This window comes from Camellia sinensis, chromosome 9 (genome assembly GCF_055761805.1).
Source record: "Camellia sinensis isolate YWXY chromosome 9, ASM5576180v1, whole genome shotgun sequence".
In the NCBI taxonomy this organism is placed as follows: domain Eukaryota; kingdom Viridiplantae; phylum Streptophyta; class Magnoliopsida; order Ericales; family Theaceae; genus Camellia; species Camellia sinensis.
In genome coordinates, this window is record NC_138969.1 from 47,212,694 (window position 1) to 47,228,088 (window position 15,395).

General features: G+C 37.9%; 1 long non-coding RNA gene across 10 annotated transcripts; it reads left to right on the forward strand.

Moving 5' to 3' along the window:
- The first annotated feature begins 4,359 nt into the window (after positions 1 to 4,359).
- Positions 4,360 to 14,835, forward strand: LOC114277378 (uncharacterized). Of its 10 annotated transcripts, XR_014340981.1 has the most exons (6): positions 5,540 to 5,837; positions 8,779 to 9,156; positions 9,977 to 10,126; positions 10,240 to 10,316; positions 11,323 to 12,274; positions 14,560 to 14,835. It is a non-coding gene; the product is annotated as an uncharacterized LOC114277378 (long non-coding RNA). The 10 variants fall into 10 exon arrangements; XR_014340985.1 differs by lacking the exons at positions 5,540 to 5,837; positions 14,560 to 14,835 and adding an exon at positions 4,360 to 4,567 and having other exon boundaries at positions 9,068 to 9,156; positions 10,041 to 10,126; positions 11,323 to 14,551; XR_014340982.1 differs by lacking the exons at positions 5,540 to 5,837; positions 14,560 to 14,835 and adding an exon at positions 4,361 to 4,567 and having other exon boundaries at positions 9,068 to 9,156; positions 11,323 to 14,551.
- The last annotated feature ends 560 nt before the right edge of the window (positions 14,836 to 15,395 follow it).

The window sequence follows — 15,395 nt, forward strand, 5'->3', positions numbered from 1 at the left end:
ATTGTACCAATTCCCAAACGATTAAAACAAACAATCTAAATCATCTAGCACATACGAAAGTGATTTAGGTTGTCGCTTCAAAAATAATACATCGACACAAATGATTTTTACATGAAAAAATCACAATTGGAGCACTCCAATTGTGATTAAAAAATCACAGGCGAAACGCCATAAATCAATCCACTATGAAAGTAAGAAAGAATATAAGATTTACCAAAACAAATTATCCAAACGCAATCAATTTGTCTTTAACAATCTGTATCTCTTTCACCACCGCCTTCGTCTCGAAATTGATCAGCTTGATGTTGAATCCACAAAATCCATGTCGAACCAACAACTGTGCACAACTTCGAACTCCTTTGAATTCTCTACGCTTAAATCTTTGGATTCCACTGAAGAAGAAAAACACTCTTGAAGATGAACAATCAAACTCTTTGATGTGTGCTAATGAGTTGAACACTCAATCAAACATCAAAGAAACCTAGCAAAATAGCCCCAGAAGAAAACCCTAAAACCCATAAAGAAGATTTGGAAGCTGACCCTAGATGTGGAGTAACCTGCAATTTTATAGTTGTTGAAATTACGATGTCCGCTCAAGCGCAGGAATGGACGCTCGAGCGGGGACACTAAAACACGTGTTTCAAACCAGGATTCACGCTCAAGTGCAGGAACATACGCTTGAGCGTAAAATCACAGCTCACAGTATTTTTGCAGACTAGCCAAAGTACAGGAAAGGCAGAAACTTCGCTTGAGCAGAAAGACCAAAAACAGAGAAAACATTACAACTAGATTAACCCAAGCATGTTCGCAGAATTGACAATAAGTAGGGTCCTAACAATCTCCCCCTTTGTCAATTCCCAGACAAAACTTTTCTAACAATGTTTCCTAACAAACACATGCACTAGACAACTAACACAAATAAAAGCCTCAACCAAACAAAAAACAAAAACTGCAAAATCACACAGGCCGATTTGATTAAAGAACACTTCGAACCCTTGTGAACAAATCACCTGTGGAAAATATCAAAATACCACACCAACCAAAACTGTGGAACGAAATAAGATAACATGGATAAATAGAGAGGAATAAGCAACATATCCACATATATATGTATAACCAAATCCTATCTATGCCAAAAAAAATCAACATATGCCAATATTCATGTACATGCCCACAAAGCCCAACCATATAATCCCCCAAAACTACTCCCCTTTTTTGTCCAGGAAACAAGTACAAAAAAATAACAAAACAAAAAAAATAAAACACAGAAGAAAAACAACTGAAAAACAATAGAAAATAAGCTGTGCATAGAAAAATACACTGTCCAAAACACTGTCTAGAGAGAGAGAGAAACAATTATCACTGAGCCGATAGTGGTGGAGACTGCTGTAGTTGAAGCATAGTCAAGATTTGAGCAATATGATGGGAAAACTGAGTAATAGTCTCCTCAATGCAGCTAGAAGAGGCCTCCAAAGTAGTTAGCTAGGCATCGGTGTTGGTCTCAAGATCAGCAAGCCGAGCTTCAAAGATATCCATCCGGCCTTCCAAGCGATCAAAACGAGAAGCCATGGCATGCTCAAACTGACGTAACTGGCTTCTGAGAGAACGAGCTGGAGGAAGTTGCTCCCTTTTACCTGTAGCCTCACCTACAGCAGCAGCATCATACTCTGCCTTCTTGGCCAGAGGATTATCACTTGGACCAAAAACACCCACCCCAGAAAAACCCCCCTTGGCATGAGACTAACTCTGGGAGATGGTCTTTTTCCTGAATGAGCGGGTAGGAAAGGCAAAGTCATCATCGTCAAAAGAAGGAACCTCAAATTTGGTGAGAAAACAGTTAATAAGGTAACTGTAAGGAAGACCTAAGTTATTTCGCTCAAAAGCGGCTAACATTTTTTGAATAATGAGGGTGGCAAGATTAATAGAATGGTGGTGATCAATGCAAAAGAGAACAAAACCTTGTTCTTGATTGATTTCGAAGCTATGAGTGGTGACTATAATGTTGGCATAGACAATGAGGTTGAGTAAATGGAACCGGTGAAAAAGCTCATGTTGTTTTTATCAAGGTGCCCTTGAACCAAGTACGGGGTGTGCCATACAATGCAGTGGCCACCTCGTCAAACTCACAGGTGGGGCGGACAGTGAATGGATAATGATACGGAAAGACCTCGCCTATGCCTAAAAGCTCACAGATAAGATCAGGGGTAATGGTAATGGACTTAGACCTAACCCAGGTCTTCAAGGAAGGGCCTATATCATCAATACCGTCAATGTTACAATAAAACTCCCGAACCCAATCAAGGTTTTGACGACTCGAGAAAGAAATAACCAAGTCACCTCCCAATGGATCAAACAATGGGTGAATGGGAATGGACTCAAAGGTGTTAGGCTGTAAATTATGCTCTAAATGAACTGTCCTAGAGGGGTAAGACTCTCTAAATGACTTGGCTTTTTCTGCGGAGGGGAACTGGTCGGTGTTATAAGAGGGGCGAGTGACAGTGGACTTCAGACGTTTGACGGAGGACGTGGCTAAACCAAAGGACAACCAAATTACAACCACAACCCCCCAAACCCAACAATAACCAAACCATTAGTCACAAAAAAAAAAAAAAAACAAACAAACAAACAAACAAAACCAAACAAACAAACAAACAAGATTAGTAACCAAAAAACATTAGTGACTAAGGACAAATGACAAATATCCAGTAGATTATAATCCATTAGTGGCAAAACTTAGCAGAAACATAACCAATGAGTAACATTAGATTAGAACAAATACAGATGAAAAACAAATAGACCCAAACCAATGATAGACTCAAGGCCACAACAAGCAGTTGCCAAAACATAACAAAGTACTAAAACTGTTTAGATAATTATTTTTATGTATTTTTATTTGTAATGTTCAGGTAAATGGAGGTGGACGATAAAAGAATTGGCGTTGTTGAAGGTGCTTCAGCAATTGATTTTATTTTCTCAGTTGAGGTTGAGATACAAACAAAAGAGTATTAAGGTTGATAAAATATTGATAAAATATTCCCCCATTGTGCACCCAATGCTAATGGGTTGGTCAGAGTAAATGTGTAAGACATGAGGTTAGATGGTAATGACAGTTTGTAGGCATACTTTGTTTTTCTCGTGGATTGCTAGTGCAAATTAGTGTATTATGGGAATAGTTATTGTTCAATTAATGACAATCCACAGGCATAGTCCGTGTCAAAATCGGAATAGCCTTGGTTGGAGCACAATGCCAAACATCAACATTATCATTAGTATATTTTTTAGATAACATAATAGATGGGGCCCTCATCTACGCATCTTCTAGCATGTCACTCGTAGAATACTTCAAATACCCCTTCATTTTACAATACGTAATCCCTGTTTTAATATTAGAATTTTCAAGACGATACTTCACCATCCATAGCATCTGTTTGTCGTTAATTGAACAATAACCATTCCCATAATACACTAATTCGTACTGGCAATCCACGGGAAAAGCAAAGTATGTCTGCAAACTGTCATTACCATCTAACCTCCTGTCATATACATTTACTCTGACAAACCCACTAGCATTGGGTGCGCAAAGGAGGGAATATTTTATCAACCTTAATACTCTTTTGTTTGTATCCCAACCTCAACTGAGAACATAAATTAGGCAAAACAAGTTCAATACAACTAAAATCACTTACTGAAACACTTTCAACAATAACAGTTCTTATATCGTCCACCTCCATTCACCTGAAAATTACAAATAAAAATACATAAAAACAATTATCTAAACAATTTTAAAGTATATTTGACTCCTTAACGTAATTTTGCATTCTTTTCCACTAACAGTAGTAGCCACTAAATATATGGCACCCTTCTGAATACTTCCAACATTTCCCAACAGTGTACCTTTGTAGTCAATCCAAACATCAATTGGGAAGAACTGGTCCACAACTTCTATCCCGTGACAAACGTATTCTCACTACTACAAAACTGACTTTTTACGGCACCACATCAACGGCATACAATAAATGCACGCCGTAGTTTCTCACTTTTAAGACTTGTTTTTTTTGCACATCGTAAATACTTTGCCAACCACAGTGTGTCTATTGCGTAGACCGTGAATGATAATAATGATGATTTTTTATGGCTTGCAATGCACATCGTAAAGAATAAAACTTTCTACGACGTCCATATGGCTTGCCGTTAATACATCAATTATACACAACGCACATACGCCAGCCGTGGAAAGTGAATACTTTTCACGATGCACACAACGCCCGCCGTTAAAAAGTATTTCCTTTTTATGACGCACACAACGCCTGCCGTTAAAAGTATTACAATTTTTACAACAGAAAATATATGTCGTAAATTGTATGATCAAAAACAAAGAAGCACCAAAATGAAATTTTTGGCGCCAATTCACCCAAAAAATTGAAAAAAAATATTTAGGAAAAGAAAATATACATCAACTGTTTAGGCTTCTAATAGATTCTAATCATCAGACACTGGTTCGAAGGGCATCCATCGCCGGTATAACTCTATTTAACAGCGTTGGGCACATGGAGGGAGATAAGGAACGGTACATTCATACTCTTCTATTCTATTCTCTCTCTCTCTCTCTCTCTCTCTCTCATTCTCTCTCAGATTTGCCCTAAACATATGTCATTTGGGGCATCTCTCTTTCTCTCTCTCAGATTTGCGAACGAGATTGAGTCGGGCCGAGTCGAGTTGCAGAGTTACAATGACGAGTCGTCGCTTGGGTGGTGTGTGTGTGTATGTATATGTATCTATGTGTGTATATTAAATATATAGACTCACACAATGATCATTCATTCAAGGTTTTGACCAACTATAAAATGAAAATGAAAATGAAGTTGAAGTTGAAGTTGAAATTGAAATTGATGAATGGGCAACGAAGAAACAGGGTTTCAAACTAGTAATTGTTACGGAGTCACTATAACATCACAAAATTTAACAGATTAGAAATGAGATTTCGCAGTGACGACAAACATTGCAATTTCGTAAAACTTTTTTCCTCTAATTACCATTTTGTTTTTGGAACAATATATCCACACCTAAAAAAAAGAACTAAAAAAAAACAATAAGCAAAACCAATAACAAACATGACAGGTAACACATTCATAAGGTACACGTTAAATATTTGCTTATTTGAAATTTTTATTACAAAGTAGCATAAATTTTTTTATAGTGTCTTTTTAAGGTGCACATCATAAATTTCTCCTAAATTTTGAAACTAACTTTAAACAATCCACTATTTAACTCGGCTCAGTTTTTTCCCAAATCCAAGATTCAAACACAGCTCGGGAAACTAGAGTTCCCTATACAAAGAAGTATAATGTTGTTGTCTTTACGAAACTGGCTGATCGATGTGATTTTGGAGATGCACTCAATACTTGGGTCATTTTGTTTTTTAATGGCAGTTGACTGACGTAGTATTGCTTCGTTAATTGATAAAAAAAAATGCAGTTAGATGTGGACTTTGTTCAAATTGATGTGAGGAATTTACGATGGAGAGGTAAATCTCTTTATCTCCCTTTTAGTTACATAAACTTTCACAATGAGAATTCCCCTAGGCTCCCTATCTTTCTTCTTTTTCCAAGCCTCCAGCCAAATAAGGCACTCTGTTTTTAGTTTTTTTTACTAGTTGGCTTATCGCACATTTACAGAAAAAATACAGTAGATGGGCAAAAGCAAAACTCTCTCTCTCTAACATGCACACACAATAGAAGTTCAATATGCTTCTGTCATTAGTAATTATGTGTTTGTGTGTGTAGTGCATTCCTTAACTCAAATAGTATATAGAATACCAAAATTGAGCATCAAAGAATGTTAGAATTTACCATTCACACTCACCTACTACACTCCACCTACCACCAATTTACCCTCACCTACTCCTCACCTACTACCCAAACCCTCTCCTATATAATGCCACTCTGATTTGTAATACAACACACAACAATCTTGTAATCAATCAATAATACAGTATTTTTTAACATGGTATCAGAGCAAGGTTAATACCTTAGTATTTCTCGTTTCACCGGCGGGCGGCAACCTCGCCTTGGCCGCCCGCCGGACCTCAACCTCATCAATTTCCTCCCTCCCCCATTGCCTTGCTCGCTCGCTCCGAACGCAAGCAATGGAAGAAAGCCAAGCAGGAGGAGAAGAAGCAGAAGACAAGAATCTCCACAACAACAACAACCCCCACACCGATCTCATCAACACATTCTGTGCACTCACTTCTACTTCCCGAGACGAAGCCCTTTTCTTCCTCAAAGGCCACAACTTCTCTCTCGACTCCGCCCTCTGCACCTTCCTCGAACCCTCCGCCACCGGCGCCGCCGCCGCCGCCGACCTTCCCCTCCTCCCTCCGTCCCCCTCTGTGTCTCCGCCGCCTTCGCTCCGCTCGCAGCAGCCCACCCGCTCCAGTCTCCGATCGCGGCAGCCCAACAAGAAGCCCTCGGGGAGTCGTTCTGGAGGCATTCGGCCGTTCTCCGATCTGAATCGCCAGTCTTCGGCTGGCTCTGGTAGTGACTCTGATTACGAGCCTCAGGAGTACTTCACTGGCGGTGAAGGATGATCCTGAAAATGCTTCATTCTTGGAGAGCATCAGAAAGCCGGAGTGTCCAAACGAACTTCGGTAGAGGAAGGCATCTTTTTGCAGCTCAACCCACATGGGCACCCACTTTCCTTTTTCTTTTCTTTTTTTTTTCGTCATCTTTATCAAATATTCTCGTCTGCCGACCACTTAGTCACCCCACCCCACTTTCCTTTTCTTTCTTTTATTTTTTTTATTATTTTCTCTCCACTCACGAACAGTCATCCCACCCCCACTTTCCTCAACATTGCCCCATATGTATATATATATCTATCTTTCTTTTTATTATAATACCTTACTCCAACCCCACACCATTATCATTAAAAACAACAACAAAAAAAAACAAAAAAAAAAAAAAAAAAAAAAACAACACAAAAACACGCTTTTCTTTTATTCTACTCTCTATCTATTTTTTTTCCATTTCCCCTATTCGTGAGTATCCCCCTTTTCCTCTTCTCTTCTTATTCTTTTTTGTTATATGCGCCTCCAAAGGTGTTATTCCCCCTCTCTTCTCCGTTTCATTCTCCATTCCTTCTTTTTATTTATTTATTTATTTATTTATTTTTATTTTTTTTTTTTTGCAAAAAAAAAAAAAAAAAAAAAAAAAAAAAAAAACAAAAAAAAAAACAACCACAAAGGCAGAAGAAGACGGTGAATTGCACACCACCAACCTCATTTCATTTTATTCATGTTGGGGCTCACCCCGATCACCATTTTACACAAAAAAAAAAAAAAAAAAAAAAAAAAAAAAAAAAAAAACACACACACACACACAAAAACCAAAACAAAACACCCACACCTACAGTGGGATTTTTCTTCTCTACTCTGCTGCAGGTCTCTTCTTCTTGCCTCCGTCTTGGACAGTCCTTGACGGTGCTGCCTCCGTGTTTTCCACACCGCCGAGCCAGTTCACTCCCCCATACTCCTCCACTGCAGCATATGGAGGACCTCCAAATCGGAACATCACGGTGGCCTTCCGCTTCAGCTCCTTATTTTCTGCCCTTAGCACGCTTATCTCTGCTCGCGCATCCTTATACATGCGTTGGAGCAGAGCCAGCTGGGAGTTTACATGCTGCACCTCATTTGTTCTACTCTGCAGCCGGTTCGACAAATTTGTGACCGCCGTCATGCTTTCCACACATGCCTTCAGAGTATACTGATTGGCCTCCACATCTGACAGCACTGCCATTCTTTGCTCCACAGACCGCATCGGAAAGTTCAACGGAGTAAACTCCGGGGCGCTTGGTTGAGTTTCCAGTGCCACCGCACCAGTTCTCTCTCTCGTTGACTCGTTGAGGTCGGGAAAGAGGGTGAGCAGCCCGCGGGACGACGATGAAGCCATTCTCTCAGACAACAAAGTGTTACAGAATCTCTCTCAGAAATCTCTCTCAGACACGGCAGAATTTTTCAGAGATTTTCGCAGTTTTTTTTGCCTCTGCCTCGGCCTCAGGCTCCTACTTGGTTAAATAACCGAGTCAGCCGCGCGCATCGCGCGCCTCTTGCCACAAGCCGACAAACGGGCGCGCCAACCAAGGCACCCACGTGCCTCGCCATGATGACTCCAGCACACCTTTTGATAAAGTGGGCACGCCTTTTGATGGCACGCCTTTTGATAAAATTGGACACACCTTTTGCGAGTGCAACTTTCACCAACGGTCCGACATGACCCCATAAACTGTCCCGACATTTGATTCCGGTTAGCCTTTTACGGTCCGACATGACCCTATAAACTGTCCCGACATTGATTCCGGTTAGCATCCAGTGTCCTCTACACCGTTATGACACCCCCATACAGTGTCCTCTACACCGTTATGACACCCCCTTCAGTGTCCTCTACCACGTTATGGCACCATCTTTCAGTGTCTTCACCAACGGTCTGACACGACCATACAGTGTCTCCTATCTTTTTTTATTTTTTTATTTTTATGTATTTTCTTGTTTTGTTCCTCTCTTCAAACTCAAGTTGGTTAGTTTCTATCCTCCTTGAGTTTGCGGGGGGCTGTTAGAATTTACCATTCACACTCACCTACTACACTCCACCTACCACCAATTTACCCTCACCTACTCCTCACCTACTACCCAAACCCTCTCCTATATAATGCCACTCTGATTTGTAATACAACACACAACAATCTTGTAATCAATCAATAATACAGTATTTTTTAACAAAGAAGTTATACCATAGAATTTTATCCAGGGAACTACTGGACTTGGACTAACTTGGAGGGAAGTGTTTGTTTTCTTGAAGACATTACAAACTGTTCTATAAGAGATGTGTTGATAGCTAGTTTATCTTTTGGATATTTCCCTTAGAACTATTGCTGTATAGCATTTGGGACTGTTGGTATTGAGTTGCAATTCGTGTAACATGATATATTTGCTTAATATATTTCTTTGGGAGATGCTAAGCTTACTATAGTATTCGTTCATTTACCAAAGTAGTGATCTTGATTTCTTGTGTAGGTCCAATTGTTGATACTGTTGTTATGAATCCTCCGTTTGGAACTCAGAAAAAGGGGGCTGATATGGACTTTCTCTTTGAGACTTTGAAGGTAAAGAGGCTAGGACTACTTTTTGACGCATTGAATGCACGTGTCCGTTCTTACTTTTTGGCGCATTGAATCATAATAAATCGTAGCGAATCATAATTAGTGGCAAATTGAATCACATGATTCACTTAATTCACTTAATTTTTTATTCAGGGGCATGATTTGAATGTGTTTCATTCCAAAGGAATTATATTTGTTAGGAGACTGATAAATGTGTTTCTGTTTGTTGCTTGAAATAGATGTAGACATGAAAGTTTATCCCAGAATTTAAGTTATAATTTATGTTTTCTACTGAAAGGTTGGAGGGATCATGTACTTATTTGGTCATAGGGATAAGATTGTTGCATTCTTCCATTTTGATTTTTCTGCAGAATTTAAAAAATGTAGGAACCTTTGGCAAAACAACTAAAGGTTTTGAAAACCTAGCTCCAGGTAAATTCTTGTTTTGCATGGATTTACAAGGATTTACCATACCTATGTGATGTGATATTTCTAACTTTGATAATTTGCCATTATTTCTTGAAGAATCAATTGTATTTTTTCTACTGAAGCTGGTGGTCTATTATAGTTTGGCCTTGAGGAAATAAATAGATTAACAATAGGCATTGACTTAAGGTGTATAAATATTTTTTCTTTAAAAAAAAATTAATATTCTGATGTATTAATCTTGGTTATCATAATGGACTACCATATGAATATTTGAGGGGAAAGATATTAGATGTATTTCCTGATTACAAAAAAGAAGCAGAAGACCACCTCTCAAAAGCTGTAAGTCAGAAAAAAAACTTTCAATCCTGGTTGTTTCATGTGTTGTACTGCTTAGGTTGAGGTTATGTTTTGAAATTGGCTGATGTTATTCCACGTGAAGTTGAATCCATCTCTGGCAGATGCTTGGCTCTGCTTAGGTAACTGCATTTGGAAAAAGGGAGATCTACCTTCAGCAAAAAACTGCTTTACACTTGCACTAAGCGAGGTTACGTTTTTGAGTTCTGATATATTTCCATTGTTTCTCCAATTTCAGCAGTGATGTGTGCTCTTATTTCGTCTATGTATATTCAACTACCAATAAGTTTATATCTGATGCAGGGTCTAAACAAAAAGATACTTTGTCAGTTATCTATGCTAGAAAAAAGAATGGCTCAATGCAAGGATCTTAATTCAGTGTTAGTTTTCTGTTTTCTCTTGGTTCCTCTTGAATATAATCTTCCATATTTATTAAAACACAAGAAGTTATTATTCTGTTTTCTCCTATGGTTACATTATACTTAGGTTCTTGGTTCATTGGGAGATAATTTATGGAGTGCTCTCTATTTTAGATCTGGAATGTTTGGGCCATTTATTTACAGCGAGCTTATTTAGGAGATTAATGAATCTATTTTAGTTAATAATAATGCTGTAACGGACATTGCTTGTACCTGTCATCGCATTCTTGTTCCGAAAACCTTTACTGGTTTTTCTTTTGTGTCTCAAAAGGAAGAAAGAAAGAGAAAACATTCACTACTTTATCTATTTTTTGATTTTGAGCTTCTTGAGTTCTGAATCCTTCTGTTTGTTTTTTTGCTACTAGTTTTATTGACGTCTTTTAATCTAGTACCTCTGTTGTGGTGTTGGTGGAAGCAACAGGCCTAGAGATTGATTTGCTGAGATAATTTGTGTTCTTAACTGAGTTTTTTGCCCTTGTATTGCCAGCTATATTTGCTGAAGACAATTTGGTAATCATCAAATTTAACTGGTCTAGAAACTTTGGGAGTTCAAAGAATAACTTCCTCGCTTGCAAAAAAAAAAAAAAAAAAAAATGATAGATGGAGATTAATAAAAAAGAAGAAGATTATTTATGATTTTTATATTAGGTGAGTATTCTTTTAAAAATGTAAATAGGGCATATTTTCTAGTCAGTCAAAGAAAGGTAAAATATATAAGAGAAAATTCAAATTGATTTATCATTTCAAATCAGAAAGTAGCCTCATTCTCATGCTATTTGTGGTCTCTAATTTTCAATTTTTGGTTTGCTAAGGCTTGAATAAACTGTAAATATAAAAATAATTTGGAGATCTGATCACAACAAATGGAAGCATTACAGAGCTCACTCTCTCTTCGAGTCAAAGGCTTTGCATCAATCATAATATAAATGCATTCATCTGCTTTCCTAATTCTTTGTTATCTTTGTAGGTGCTAATAATCAGGCAGAGATTGTCGAGGAAAGCAACAAACATGCATAGAAAGCTAGTTGGATGTGAAAGATGGGAATTCTTAGTGTAAGGCTTTGTATCAGATTTAAGCTAAAAGAGTAATTTGAATTTCTTTGGCTACTTTGGATTGGGGATGTGTGGATTGCAATTGGGTGAGTTTGAATGATTTCTGGTAAGCGGTTTTGGTAAAGGGTTTGATGACATTAGTGGCTCAAAGCTAGGAAGAAAGAGTGTGCAACTTCAAGACTAGCTGTGTTACATGGGATTTTTCAAAAATTTTAAACTTGTAGGTTTTGTCAGAAATTAGTGTGTTGCATATTTTTCCTCTGTTAGAATAAGAAACTTTATACTTATTGTGGAGTGCTATAACAAAATTATGAAAGGTTTAGATAGTGGCCACTGTGGTTGATTATGAATTGTGTAATCTATGTTTTCCTTGCAAGTAGGAGTAATCGTGGGTGAGCACAGTTTTTTTTATGTAATCTAGAGATAATTTGTTATGGCACGCTTCATGAAACTTTACCCTCTTGGTTCAGATTATGGGTTAATGCAAATCTTATTTAATCTAGAGAATTACCATGTACTTCATGGTAATAAGAAATGACTATCATGTAAATGCCAAGGCTTTTAGAACTATGGAATATATATTATTTTGTTTTTACATTGTAGCAAAATGGGCATTTGTTTACTCTTTTGTGGCAAAGAATTTGAAATTGTGGGTTTCTACAAGAAGAGAAAAGAAAAGGAATTTAGGGCTTCTTAGGTTAAGCTCTACCTTATGCTGTATTTGTTGCTTTAGTTCATTGGAGTTAATTTTTTATTTTCATTGTGTCTTATTTACCTACATTCCTCTGTTTTTTTTAGCAATCTAGTTTTTGTCATCAACCCCATATGGTGGCTGCTATAGCAATTACCAACTATCATGGAGGCAGGTAAAATATTTTTATTTGATTTTGATTATCTTCTCTATTGTAGCTGTTGGTTAGTATTTTTGGACTAAAAGATGTTTGTTTTTAAATTATAAGACTTGCTAATAGTTCTTTGTAAGCCTAATGCCCTTAATTGATGTTGTTGTTATTAAATGGTTTCATCTAGTTTATTTAGTTGATTACGTGCATAATTAAGTTTGTTCTTTTAAAAAAGTTTATTGTGTATTGAAAAATGGATTTATTTGCTTTTTTTTGTGACAACACTCCCCACTGATTAGTGCTAATCTATGATTAAGCATGTTAATGACTAATTGACTGGAATCCTGAACTGATTGATCAAATGTATAGCTTAAGTGCATGTCTATCTGTTTGACTGCTAAATGATCTGTTCATGTTTTATGTTTTAAACTGCAAATTGAAGGCCTTATCAGCGGCCGAATCCGAAATTGATTAATGTTTTATGCTAATTGAAATTTATGTGATTTGGTGGTATATTTGATTGAAATATGATTTGGTATGATTAAATTGGATTAATTAGAGTTGTATCACATTAGTTTGCCTTTATTTCCATTTTGCCACTCAGTGGGTTGTGCTAGACCACTCCTTCTCTCACCCTTTGTATTGTCTTAGCACCTTTTCCTCATTCATTCTTGAGACCAAACCGATTGGGAGAGGGAGAGTAGGAGAACAAGTTGATTTCTACAAGTCTTGCTTGAATCTAAAGGAATTGAAGAGCATTTACATATTTGAGCTTCTACATCTTGAATTCAAGACCTAAGGTAGAAAATTTACCTTCTTGTTTGTGAATTTAAGTTAATTCTTGCATGGCTCATGGTAATTTAGTCATCTAAGTCTAGAATTGGTTTACAATGTTGAATTAAGAGCTAGATCATGCATGCATGCTCTTATATTGAGGTTTTGAAGTTGTTTTCATGGAATTTGTTACATGCATGTCCATATCTTGATCTGAGACCATGAAATCATCTTGTTTTTTAGGGAATTGGCTCATTGGAGCATGTATTAGGAGCTTTGAACTCATTAGAATAAATGCATGTTATGTTTGATCATGTTCTTGAAGTTTATTTGAAAATTCTGTTTAATTGAACTACCTTTGGGCTTTGATTTCTCAAATTGAGCTTTGAATCATGTTATACTATGAATTTACAAGTGTTTTCCAGAAAATTGGCCCAAAAGGATCGAATTTGATGCATTAAAGTTGAGTTTTGAGCTTGAGGTTCAAATCTAGAAATTTTAGATTTTGGACTCACGCTTGAGCGAGGAACTCCACGCTTGAGCGTACGCCTTGTGTTCATGCAGTCTGCTCGAGCAAGGAAAGTGGCGCTCAAGCGTGAAATGCGTGTATCCAGTACTTTGCATGTGTTTACAGTCCGCTCGAACGAGAGAGTTCACGCTCGAGCGAGGACTTGTGTCTCACGCTCGAGCGTGGATCGAGCGCCCGTCGAGCGTAATTTTTGTGCAACCAGTATTTTTACTGTTGGTTGCAGTCCGCTTGAGCGACGGAAGTCACGCTCGAATGGAGCTCCTTTGTCTGCATGTCCGTTTGAGCGTAGAAAGCCACGCTCGAGCGAGACCCCTGTTTTCTGAAAATTCTAAAAAGTGTTTTAAAGTACATCTTTGCATCCTCATTCCATTCTAGGCACTCCTAGGCCTAGTTTAGGCATCTTAGTGAGGATATTGATGTAGAACCACACCGAGGCAAATTAGGGATTAAGTTATTATTTTTCCAACTGTGTAGCTTAGTGTGTGTTCATTTTGTAACTGTAAGGTTGGCATCCGAGGACGCTCTAGCTGCTTATAGTGCAGTGCTCTGTGAGTAACAATGTTGTAAAGTTATGTTCAATTGAGATTATTTCTTGAATAAATGACTGTACTGCTTTATGAAATGACACTGTTTACTGAATGAATGTTTGTCTTATTTGTGAACTATATTCGTGGTATCCATAGCAATTTACTGTTACTCTACTGTTACAGAGATCTCTATCGGTTCCCATGTTTGGGACCACTACTGTTTACTGATATGATGGCCATCATTGACTGCTCGGTCTGTTAAGACCTACTGTACTGTTTTGCTATTGGATGTACCACATATGACTATTATAATTTCTGAATGACTGTTATGGCATGAAATATGAGCCACAAACTGAATGACTGATATACTGATAAATGACTGTTTCCAATGCTGAAAGGACATTCATTCTAAACCTCTTTACGCATATGTTATTCACTGGGCTTCAGCTCACTGTTTATATATATATATATATATGTAGGTGTCCAGGCACCGGATCGGAGCTAGGGGCGTGGGCTTCAAACTCCCTTTTTGTCAAGCCAACAAGCGTGCCTCATTGCGAGGTTCCAAGTCCTTCAAGCTAGGGCTTTTTGGGGTGTTTTAGTTTTTTCCCTTTTTGTATCTGGTTTTGTAACACTGTATAGACTGAATGATATATGTATCTGTACTGTACTGTTATGGTAGGGATTGGGTCCCTAACCTGAATATCTGTGTATGATATATGTATATACTATTTTGTTCTGGAGGTGAATATGTTTTAAAATGTCTTTTTGCATACAGACTGTCACAGCTCATTGGACATCTTTTAATTACTGTTTTGGCTTTCGCCAGCCCCTGTACTCTGTATTATTGTTTTACTGTTAAGCAGGCCTTCGGTAATCTCGGATTACTGGCCGGTTACGGTGCTAAACCCATAGGAGCGGGTTTGGGTCGTGACAGAGTGGTATCAGAGCGACACTAAACCACGAGTTATACCGCACACACGTGTCCAATTGAGCTATAGGATGTCCTAGAAAAGTAATTAGGGCATTGCATGAGCATGAAAAGTGTTTGTGGCCATGACATGAATATACGTGCTAATGTGTTAATGTGTTTAAGTATGCAACTACCTATGTTTATTATTGTCATAATTGCCTATAGTGAAATGGATAACGCAAGAGCTACTGATGAAACTGAATCATCTGAAGCCAGAATGACAAGGCTCGAAAGAACAGTGAAAATGTTGACTGAGGCCTTAAAACTACAACAACAGAACCAACAGCCCCCACCTCCTCCGGTACAGCCGGAACAGAATGTGAATGATGACATCATTGCTCT